Genomic DNA, 12,155 nt, shown 5'->3' with positions numbered 1-12,155 from the left:
TGTCTTGGATTTTACAGACCAAAAGTCTCTGCCAGTCCTTCAAAATTGCACCCACTTTGCGGGGGGTGAGGGATGGGGGGGATGGGGGTTGGAAATTAGGAAGATGGTTTCCAGATAGTGTCACAGACGAAAAGCCATCTGCAGTCTAAACATCTCCTTAAGGAATGTGCAAGTTCAAAATATAGTACGTTTCATTGTTCGGCGGCTGAACCTATTTATAAATCAGGGATAGAAGAGTGCGTAGGCAGGCTTGGTTCTACTGACAACTGAAAGCATTTGGGATGCAGAATATGAAAGCTCAGAGTTTCCAGCCGGCCAATCTCAGTACAAGTAGGGACACACCAGGTATCCCAGGAGGACAGGCTCACTAGGCCAGGGCGCCCCTAGAGGAGCTGAGGGCCAATTGATGTTAAAATGCTTGCAGTGGTTCTGGCTGGTGTAGCTCAGTGGATTGAGATCAGGCTGTGAAACAAAAGCATCCCAGGTTCGATTCCCAGCCAGGCCACATGCCTGGGTTGCAGGCCACAGCCCCCAGCAACTGCACATTGATGTTTCTGTCTCTCTCTCTCTCTCTGTCTCCCTCCCTTCCCTCTCTAAAAATAAGTAAATAAAATCTTTTAAAAAAATGCTTGCAGTGAACAAGAGCGGCCCTAATGATGTTTAGGTATTCTTCTTTTTTAAAAGATTGTATTTATTTATTCTCAGAGAGAGAGAGGAATGAAGGGAGAAAGAGAGGGAGAGAAACATCAATTGGTGATCAGTTGCTTCTCACACCCCCCCCAACCCGTGGACCTGGTCTGAAACCCAGACACGTGCCCTGACCGGGAACTGAACCTGCAACCTTTCTGATTTGCAGGACGGCACTCAACCCACTGAGCCACACCAGTCAAGGCGAGGTATTTTTCTCAAGTAAGCAATTCTCATTGATCTCCTCAGGTAGGATGTGTAAAAAGTAGCAAGTACACAGATGTTCCCACCTAGGGGACATCTAGTCCCCTAGGACTAGTAGCAAGGAAATGTACATGATGATCCCACTTTTCACCTAATCATTTCCCACAGCTTGGGACCAGGCAAGAGAGAGGAAGTAAAAAAAAAAAAATCGGCAGGAACCTTTGCTATTTAAAACATCTCTGCACACCTCCCAGAATTTATGTCCACCAGGCACCAGAAAAGTTTCCTTCAAGGTCGCACAACATGAAGTAGGCAGTTAGAAGCAGCCAAGAAAAAATAAATAAATAAATAAATAAATAGAAGGAACAAAGGCAGTGGCAACAATTTTTTTTTTTTTCTGAAAAGGACAGAAGCGCCATCACACGGTTCTTTCCATATATTGGCTGCAGACCGACAGAGGGCCGCTCCTGTGCCAGGCGCTGTGCTAGGCACTCTACCAACTGCAGGAACAGCAACCACCAGAACACCATCAGCAATAATAATAATAATACCCTGAAAAAGCTTAGTATGTGGTGCTAGGTACGATACTAAACACATATATTCTCCAGCCTTGGCTGGTGTGGATGGAGCGCCAGCCTACAAACCAAAGGGTCACCAGTTCGATTCCCAGGCAAGGCACATGCCTGGGTTGCTGGCCAGGTCCCCAGTAGGGGGCGTGCAAGAGGCAACCACACACTGATGTTTCTCTCCCTCTCTTTCTCCCTCCCACTCCATCTAAAAATAAATAAATGAAATCCTTAAAAAATTAACATATAGCCTCCATTTAATCCTCACAACAAACCTGTGGGAAATGTACATGATGCTCCCACTTTTCAGTTAAGGCAACTGAGGCCAAGTAGCTGTTGCATTATGTTTCACCTCTGAAACTGCAAAAAAAAAATTGTAATGCAAATATGTTATTATTTGAAGACACCTCTGCCCTCTGCTTACATCCCTGTGGTCCTTACTTCCTCCCTCCAGGAGCCCTGGCTCGGTGCACCAACAACCTCCTCAGCTCAGCAGCCACATCCAGCCCCCACTTGAAGTCTCTGGGCCACCATTTTGCCATCACACGGTGCCATCGAATTCCCTCTCCCTCTCCATCTCCCCCCCCCCCACTCTCTCTCCCTCTCTCTATCTCTCTCTTATATAGACACAGAGATGGGGGTTAGGGAGGGAGCGAGTTTTGTATGAGAGAACTTTTCCAGAAGATGTCTCCAAGAATTGTTAAAAGCGGTTGCTGTTAGGGTACAGAGTTAGAGGAAGGCAAAAAGCTTTTCCTTTTTTTTTTATCTTCACTCAAGGACATTCTTTTTTCATTGCTTTTAGGAAGGGAGGAAGGAAGAGAGAGAAACATTGATGTGAGAAAGAAACATTGATTGGTTGCCTCCCCTACATGCCCGGACCACCAGGGACCAGACCCACAACTCAGGCATATGCTCTAACTGGGAATCGAACCCACGACTTTTCAGTTCCCAGATGACACTCCAACCAACTGAGCCACACCGCTTAGGGCCAGAAAGATTTTAGAACTTGACTTTTCCCCCATAAACATGTATAACTTTCATAATTTTAAAAAAGGAAAAGACATGACAGAGCCATCTTCTCTTGCTCCTGATACCAGAGCGTTTACTTTTCCACTTTCTCCCAGATTCACTCCCCTCCTAGTCCCACTCGCATGGCTTGATGCGACAAAAGGCTCTCTCACCGGCAGGGCTGCAGGCACAGTGGAGGGGCTGGTTGGGAATGGGGGTCGCGGAGGGTGGAGCACCCAGCGAGACCCAGGGATCTTTTTGGCAAAGCCCAGGGAGAGCAGATTCCTTCTCTGCCCCAGGGACCACCCCCCAACCCACCCCCAACCCCCGAAGGCGATGGCCTGACAACCACAAATGGCGCCCTTTTCCTCCTTTCTTGCAGGTAGGCTGACATCCGGGCATCATCCTCTGTGCACTCCTCCATTCCCCAGCCTCGGTTCTGCCAGTGTTTACCAATAACTTCTATATGGTAGGCACTCTGGATATAATATGCCTTTCAAGAAACTCTCCATCTAGAGTCAAAAAACCACTTCAGTAGATATTTCAGTACAGTAAGGGGTTAACATTAGGAAAAAGTTTCACCCACCCAGCAGTGCTGGCTCGGGCTGGCTACACTAATTACGATAGCTGGGCAGCCTCCTGGCCATTCAGACTCATTATTATTGCCCCACCAGGTCCAGGACCAGGCAGCGGTGAGCAGAGCCTCATGAGCCATCTAGAGGGTAGGGCCCAGAGGAGCAGTAGGAGTCAGGAGTCCACACCTCCCAGGGTCTGAACCAGATGGGCACCCAAGTGCACCGCAAGTGTCTGCAAGGCAGCAATGTGTGGCGGCCGCAGGGGGCAGAGCAAGGCAGATGGTCAGGTGGCAGAGACTCAGCGGCCCTGGGGCGGGGAAGGGCAGACAGGAAGAGAGACTCGGCATCAACAGCAGCACGGGCAGGTTGCTGGCACCGAGGCGGCCGCTAGAGAAGCATCTGCTGCCGCCTTTGCCTGCCTTCTCTCTGAACCCAGAGGAAGCCAGAACCAGAGAGAGACTGGCCTAGAAGCACCAACGTTTGTCACTGGAAATAGCTGACCAAGTCACTAGGGAAAGTAAACATTTCAAGCCGTGGGGGTTAAAGTTCAGTAGATGACCCAGCCGCTTGAGGTGAGAAGTACTTACACTTCTCTAGAGGCTCCCACTCACCTCCACTCCCTTCACCAAGGTGGGTTTACTACGAAGACACCCACTGCAGTCACCAGACACAGGAAGTGGGTGCTTCTGAGCAAACCCTCAGAACGCCTCGGGCACCCCTTCCTGCCGCCGCCCAGGGGTGTGACGAATGCGGCAAAGGGGCGTTTGCCCTGAAAGAGGGATGCGGACCTACCCAGAAGGGCGTGCCTCCCTACTGAGACTTCTCAACAGGCTCATGCTAGCTGGGAGACGGGCTTTCGTACCCAGGGGTGAGATGCTACCAGAGGACATCAGTAACACAGCACCACCTACCCAGTCCCGGCAAAGTTGTTCTTCTGGGCTCAGAAGTAGCACAGCACGGGAGGCAGTGCCTGCCCCACGGCCAGGGCCTTGGACACATTGACTGAGTTCTGGAGTCACTGAAATCTCGTGCAAGATCAAGGGAGGCCCTGCATTCTGCAGAGCTTAAGGGCCTTTGAATCCACCAGCATCGTTTATTCATTCACTAAGCCCTTATTTGAGTACCTATATGCAGGGCATTTTGTTTGGAGCTAGGGATATAAAACTGAGCAAAAACACACATGATCCCAGCCCTCACGGAGGGTCCATGACCTTGGGGAGTCTCCAAAGGGATATAAATTTTAATCAATCGCAAACACGTGTAAAACTGCGTGTCACGAGGACCTCAAGAGCACGATACGTGATGCCTGTGATGAAGTGCACACTGAGATGGGAACTGCTCATGGGGGTCAAGGAAGGGATGGGCATTCACGCCGAGACCTGAAAGACACAGGAGTTAACCGGGCAAAGTGGGAGGGGAGAGCATTCCATGCAGAGGGAACAGCCCGTGCGAAGCCCTGGGGCAGCCATGAGCAGGGCCATCCTCACAGGGGAGCACAGGGCGTGGCAGGCATGGCCGGGTGCCTGAGAGGGCGGTGCACGCCTGGGCCGCCGCAGAGCTGGGGAGGTGGCTGTGCAGAGAGGCGGACGGTGTGAACACGTTTCGGCTTTGTCCTGAGAGCAGTGGGGAGCCACTGGGTGGAGTTTTGGGGTGGAAGGGATAGCAGGGAAATACTTGGGAATGTTGAAACACCTCACCATGGCGGCATTGTGGAGAGTAACAGGAGGGGACAGACCTGGGAACAGGCTATTGCAGAGCTCTAGGCACAGAGGGGGCCATGGAGATCGGCAGAGTACATGATTTGCAGAGCCTGGTGAGGGACTGAACTTGGAGTGAGAGTCAGGGGGTATGGGGGAGACATCATGGACCCAGCTCAGCTTCCTGCTGGCACCCACCTGGAGTACAGCACCCTCGGCTGAGAGGGGCAGGTCTGGGCGTAAGAAAGACTGTGCTCTGTTCTGGGCATGCCAAGAATGAAAGGGTGTGCGGTGGGCAGCAGGATTCCGGGTCTGGAGCAGAGAAGAACTGTGCTGAAGATCCACGTGCGTGAGTTACCTGCTTCCAAGTATTATATCGAATCTATTATTGGCTGGAAAAAATCACCTAGTGAGCAAGTGCACGGGAAGTTGGGAGGGCCTACCAAGGGCTTTGATGGTTGATGGACGGGTGGAAGAGGGAGGCGGGACTCTCTGAGGAAACAGACCCCAGGCCCCTGTGACTCCTCCCCCTAAACCTCCCACCCTGGCAGCCTTGCTCCGCCTCCAGACCGCCAGAACTAACTGCATTATGCCCTTTAACCTCAATAAAGTGTCAGTCACCCTAAGAAGCCACAGATGCCCAGCTCCGGAAACCAGAGCAGGGTGCTCTCGGAGCACTTCGACCGCTGTCAGCAAATGTTCCTCTTCCTCCTGCCTTTTCTCTTCCGCTGCTCTCACCTGGATCACCTGAGGACACACGCCTCCGTCTGTAGTCTTCTCAAGTGGCAGTGCCTTTTCCCCCACTGCCCTGGATGAGGAACACGTATCCATTTCTGCCCGTGTTACTACTTCCACACTATCCTCCTTCTCTCCTCCCTAAAATCCTCCAGCTTCGAACTTCACGTCAGCAAACTGGAGCACCTGCTGCCCGCCTCTGTATCGCCCTCTATTGCCCTTGGTCATTCATCCTCATTTCCAGAACATTATTACGTCCCGGCTCACTGGCTCTCTCTCCCAAATGGCTTTGCTATTAATTTGTAGTGATTTTAATACCACACAGATGATCTTTCCTTCTCTCTCTCTCTCTCTTCGTTCCTTGAACTTCTCACCTCCCGTGACTTTGCTTGATCTCAACCAGTATCCAAAGACAATACCCTACGCCAACACTGACAAATAGAGATCTGATGTTAAGCCACGTTACATAATTTTCAAAGAAATTCAAAAAGAAACAGGCGCCACTCATTTTAATAATATGCTATAACCCACTATATCCAAAATATTATCATTTCAACATGGAATCGGTGTTTCAAAAGCTCAAGTGGCAAATTCCAGCCCCTCCAGAGAATGCAGACAGTGCTTGCGTACCCCCTCCCCCTCCCCCCCCCCCCTGCCCCCGACACAGCTTTCCACCAGCAGTAATGAAATTCAGCTCGGCTACCTCTAGCCACCTCACCGTGTCTACTTAAATTTTTGTTTGTCTCCATTCAAAATTTTTCTAAGATCGGTTTTATTACTTGGGAGCAACCCCCACACACCACCTGAAGTTCAAAGTTTCCAGTCCCTTGGGCTTTGCCATCTGGGTGGGTCTAGTGCAGGCCGGCAGAACAATCAGGAATGACTCAGTGAGCCAACAGCCCTCAGGGGCTAGCTCACCACCACCCGGAAGAGTACGAGCTTTGTCCCCTGTCCGCTTATCACAGTGAAAATACCTTCACCGAAGAATGACCTGAACGTACACCGGAGGATTAGCATTACTCGCCCATTCTTAAGCACAAAGAACAAGAACACAGTTACCTCTGGAATGCCTAAGCTAGAACAATGATCTTTTATTCTTAATTTTATTGCAGCGAGAACACGTACCGCTTAGAACAATGTGCTTTTTACCTCATTTTATCCAAAAGGAGCTGTTCCATCGACATGAGAAAAAGGAGTGTGGGGACTAATGAGCATTTCCCAACAGTATTTAGTGTCATAATAAAAGTCAGAAAAACAATCCAACATGGATTTAGGGAAGCGTCCCAGGATGGGGAAAAGAACGCTAGAAAAGAGTTAGAAGACCTGAATGCTGATTGCAGTGCCACCACTTACTAGCTGTGTGACTACAAAAATCTGAGAGGCAAATGTTTCTTGTCTGTGAAAGCACAGCCACGGACTTGACTTCTAAGTTTTCCTCCAGCTCGTATGATCGGTACTTAGTGTGCCTATGGCCTCTGCTCTTTCACTGGCAGGGAGACGCCTGTGCTGCCCTCTGGACTTGGCCCGCTTGCTTCAAGATGGCAGACTGGCAAGGGCTGAGACCAGGGCTCCACCGACCCGTCATGCAGTGAACACTGTTTTGGGTCTGGAACAGTTGCAGGAAAGGAGGGAGGGGCCCAGGCAGTTCGACTTTGCAACAAAAACAGACCCTTGTCCAAGAAGACCTTTATCTGCAAGAAGAATCCAAGTAGAGAGCACAGGACATCTAGAAGCTAAGAAAGACACAAGGATGGGGATCCCAGAGTGGAGGTCTACCCAGGAATCTGAGAGGTAGGCTGTTGGCTAGAGAAGTAACAAAGCATCGGCCACCAGCCTGGGATTTGGAGGCAGGAACAGGAGAAGATGCCTTATAAGCACAAGGCAGGGTATCTCTCCTGGAGCAACTGGGCTTCAAGGTGGGACTTAGGGGTCCCAGCAGGGGAAGTAAGAAGGCCCCAGGAGCATGATGGAACATCAGCTGCTCATGCTCAACCCTGAATTCGTAAATACTAGCCAGGCTGCTACCTGTGATGCTCGGGAACAAGCCTTCCAAGTCCAGGTTCTCACTGGTCCTCCTGGAGAATATAGAATTGACAGGTGAGGACACTGAGGCTGGAAAAAGCAACTGCCTGCTGCTCCCTACTTGATTCTTGCCTTCCTTCGTCAGACATTTGTGCTCTGGGATTTGTGAGCGCTGAGTAGTCACTTGACCTCTGGCGGTTGCATCCGCCTGGGCTCTCTGGGATTGATGAGCTCCACTTTCCTTGCTTACTTGGCCTCTGGCTCGTGGAGGCCCAGGCCTGCTTTCTGGGTCCTGGCTTCCTGCCCAGTCTGCTGCTGCCTGTGACCTGGACTTGAGGGTGGACCTCCGAGGCCCTGAGCGCGCTTTGGGGCATGACTAAACTAGTGTTCCGTGCCCTCTGGACCCAACCCGCCCCCCATTAGCCTAGAACCCCTGGCCTGGCCCTCTGCATCAGATGTTTGGATACAACCCCCAAATCTGAAGTGATTCTCTTCCAGGCTTGCCCATAGACCTGCTTTTCAAAGAAAAGACAGAGCAAGTGCATTCCTTCAATAATCTAAACAATAGACCCTACCAGCTCTCTCCTCTGTTGTATGGAGCCACAGGGTCCTGCGACATAGGGACTCAGTGATGCTGACTTGCCCCCGTGTCCCTGGAGACGGCACCACAGGGGTGGGGCTGGGGGGAGAGGCCACCACCACTGGCCACGCTGCTAGGTGTCCTCATCTCACTACACATTGCAATGAGCTCCCCAGTATTTGGCAAAAGTTTCAAATGTCATCTAAAGGACTTATGTTGTCCTAAAAGGTTTTATCGCCCTGGCCTGCGTGGTTCTGTTGGTTGGAGCGTCATCCCGTAGACTGAAAGGTTGCAGTCCCGTAGACTGAAAGGTTCAATTCCCTGTCAGGGCACAAACCCAGACTGTGGCTTTGATCCCCGGCTGGGGTGCGTATCCCAGTCGGGATCCCTACGAGAAGGCAACTGATCAATGTTTCTTCTTCTTTCTCTCTCTTCCTCCCTCCTAACAATAAGGAAGAAATGAATAAAATGAAATAAAACGTGTTATCTTCCAGAGTCCAGCAGATCAAAGATTGGTTCCATGAGGCCTTCTTGTCCCCACCACCAACCCTGGAACCAGAGAACCTCTGCTGCTGTGGACGGCATCTTCCTGCGTAACTAGCCGTCCCGAGATGTCCTTCCTTCCTCAGCAAGCTCGCTCTGCCCAGGAAGGGCCCTGCCCCACCACAACGGCGGGAGCCTCCTCTCTGGATCGCTCATTCCAGAGACTGACCACCGCAGACTCTGCGGCACTTCCTACTCTGTGGAAATACAGTTACACACGACCGGCCACGCCCCCAACCCTGCTCCGAGTCTTCCCCCACCCACCCCAAGGGTCAGCAACCTGCTTCCCCAGCTCCATCCTTTGTCTTCTTGTTTACAGACTATTAAGGAAATGATCCCACTGAAGGAAATTCCCTGCGTGTTCTCAGAGTCTTCTGATTCCTCCCCGCCCCACCCGCCAACCCCACCCTAGTCCAGGTATTCTTGCAGCCCTTTTCCCAAGGTCCCCAGCATCAGAATACCCGCTTCCGGTGCCTAAGCAAACAGTGCCTCCTGTGAGCCCCAAAGCTGACTTCGGAGCAGCCGGAGCCACCTCCCTGTCTCCCCATGACACAGAGATTCTGATACAATGCATAGACACTGACAAGGTGGAATCAAGACACTCTTGTCGCCGGTACTTTATGATGGCACCCAGGACCTGGAGCGGGGCTGGAAGTCCCCCTGAGGAGAGAGCATCACCTTTCCATTTCAAAATTTGGGAATGCAGACAGATCTATGCCTGCCTTCAGCTTACGGTCTCACCCTAAGAGAAAGGCAAGAGCGAAAGAATGTCTGCCCCATTAAATTTCCCAAACCAAGTCATTCTAATGTTTAAAAAGAAATGAACAAACACACAAATGAGGCTTTTGCCTAAGCATCCAGGATGAATTTTTCATTTGTGGGGCTGCATTGAAATGCTAGCTCACAGGTGGCAAACACAAGGCCCACGGGCCGAACCAGGCCCTCCACCTTGTTTTATCCCTGGCCAGCACCTTGTTTGTGGTCAGTGGCAGTGCCAGAGTTCTCGCTTAACTGTTAAGGAGTAGTTGCATTTATACAGCCCTGACATTACATTCGGCCCTTTGAAGACAAACTCGAGGCTGGCGTGGCCCCTGGTGAAAATGAGTTTGACGCCCCTGTTAGCTTCTGCTTCCAGCTGGTTAACTGGGGGCGCAGCGGCGGGGAGGAAAGTTAACCTGCTGTGAGCCCAGATTTTTCTCAACTGCAGTGCAAAGCTAATGACTTCCTTATTGGGATGTGATAAGGAGAGGCTGAAATCTCTTTGTCAGCTATAAAGTGATATTGGCGTGTCATTTCTTATTACTGTATTCTGTATCTTCCCCAGTCCCAGACTCTTAGAGGATCTCGCCTGCTATTTCTCCAAGAAAATAGACACCATCAGACGGGAATCCCATCTTCCCGACACCAAACGTGCAACCCACTGACATCTGCTTCATCCTTCTTTCTGCTAAAGGGACGTGTGTGTGCCTGTGTGATTTTTTTTTTATAAGAATGCCATTCTTTTTTTTTTTCTAAGATTTCATTCATTTATTTTTAGAGGGGGAAGGGAGGGAGAGAGAGAGAGAGAGAAAGAGAGAGAGGGAGAGAGAGAAACATCAATGTGCGGTTGCTGGGGGTTATGGCCTGCAACCCAGGAATGTACCCTGGCTGGGAATCAAACCTGGGACACTTTGGTTCCCAGCCCGCGCTCAATCCACTGAGCTCCGCCACCCAGGGGCATGTGTGATTTTTTAAACAAAGACTGACACACTGTTCTTATAACCTGCTTGTTAAATAATGTCACAGTGCATCATGAATAATTTCCTGACAACAAATACGGTCATAAGAGATTATGAATGGCTCCACAGAGTTCTATTTATAGACATCTACCATAATTTATTTAATGACTCGCCAGGTTGGAACATGGACTTGGGTAGAAGCTTTCCTTGTTGCGTAAACAGCGCTCCGATGGCTGCTGTCCATTAAATCTTTGTCCACTTTTTTTGTTGTTTCCTTAGAATATTTCTATAAATGAATCTGGCTGGCGTAGCTCAGTGGATTGAGCGTGCAGGCTGTGAACCAAGTGTCGCAGGTTCGATTCCCAGTCAGGCCACATGCCTGGGTTGCAGGCCAGTCCCCAGCAACCGCACATTGGTGTTTCTCTCTCTCTCTCTCCCTCCCTTCACTCTCTAAAAATAAAAAATAAAAATAAAAAAAAGAATATTTCTATAAGTGGAACAGCTGTGTCACAACTTATTTACAACATCAATGCATATTTTAAAGATTGTTTTTCATCAGTACTGTCCAACTGTCCTGCGGGAAGGTTGTCCCTGTTCATATCAGAACCGGAGTCTTTGACCTTGACTCAGAAGATGGCAAAGAGACCGGGAGGATGCCTCCAAATGGCGAGAAGTAAGATCCCACACAAGAAGCAGGGAGGAAGCTGGCCAGCACTGTGCCTATGATAGGCTACTTTTCTAGGGTGCAAAAAAAAAATACCTTTAAGATAGAACGTGGGATTGGGACTGAGGCTTCAAGACCTGGAATCCCTTGTGCTGACCTTGATTTAAATCATTTGGCTAAATCCAGTCTCATTCAGCTGTGCTAAAAGGGTTGCTTGAGGGCTTTAGATCCATATTTGGATCAGAGTAGTAGCGGGGAAGAGTGGAATGAGAGCACCCTGAGGGGAGAGCAATGGCGGGCGGGAAGGCGTGAGCGGTACTGGTCGCTTGGCCCATTACACCAGACCTGGAATTGCGCCCCCCTCCCACCCTGCAGTGCTTTCTTGGCTCCAACCATAAGGGTTTGGGGGGCTTTGCTGCACTGATGGAGGTTGTTCCTTCTTTTCCTTTTCCGTCTTTCTGTTTCCTCTCCTTGGTAGCGAGACACTATATTCTAGGTATCCTGGTAGAATCCTGGTAGTTTTTTTTTTTGAAAAATACACAATAGTGGATATGGGGGAAATACTTTCTAATTCTTTCCACTGTCTGAAAAAGGTATCAGATCCTGCTACAAATTATACTGGACAATTAAAATCTCAGCAGATCTACAACAGACTAGTCTGTTTCTCCTTTCTCAGGGTTGTATAGATGTAGGTTTGGCTCATTTCTTCTTCATGCACAGAGACCAAAGATCAGTTCTCTCCGTGATCCTGTCTCCTGGGTCTTCAATTAGATTAGCACCGTCGCCCCTATCTCTCACGTGGGGTTCCACCAAATGTAATGGTCATCACCCTCAAGGTCAGCTCTCCGTTCATAATCTAAAGGTTACAAGTTGCATCCACAAGACCTGGTCTCTCTCGGTTCCATGCCCACACCAGGGACCCCTAGCCCACCACCTCACTGACTCCCTGTTCAACCTCAGGAGCGACCTGACAGCAGGTGGGCCGCAAACAGACCCCGGCTGAGGTCACTGGTGCTGAAACTCCGCCTTCTCACACTTTGGGTTTTCTAGGGGCAGCTTAGACAAGTCTACGGCCCTTTCTCCTGTGACTTTTCTGCACTCCACTTCTAGTCCGCTGTCCCCATCGGCCCACTTGGCCCTTGCTACTTAGATCCCT

At 50.2% G+C, this 12,155-nt stretch overlaps 1 long non-coding RNA gene across 1 annotated transcript; it reads right to left on the bottom strand.

Moving 5' to 3' along the window:
• Window positions 1–10,602: 10,602 nt before the first annotated feature.
• Window positions 10,603–10,946, bottom strand: LOC118497210. Its single transcript, XR_004899742.1, has 2 exons — window positions 10,836–10,946; window positions 10,603–10,633 (listed from the first exon to the last, which is right to left on the bottom strand). It is a non-coding gene; the product is annotated as an uncharacterized LOC118497210 (long non-coding RNA).
• Window positions 10,947–12,155: the final 1,209 nt, after the last annotated feature.

The sequence above is a fragment of the Phyllostomus discolor genome, chromosome 10, assembly GCF_004126475.2.
Source record: "Phyllostomus discolor isolate MPI-MPIP mPhyDis1 chromosome 10, mPhyDis1.pri.v3, whole genome shotgun sequence".
In the NCBI taxonomy this organism is placed as follows: domain Eukaryota; kingdom Metazoa; phylum Chordata; class Mammalia; order Chiroptera; family Phyllostomidae; genus Phyllostomus; species Phyllostomus discolor.
This window is presented reverse-complemented; position numbering and strand designations above follow the sequence as displayed.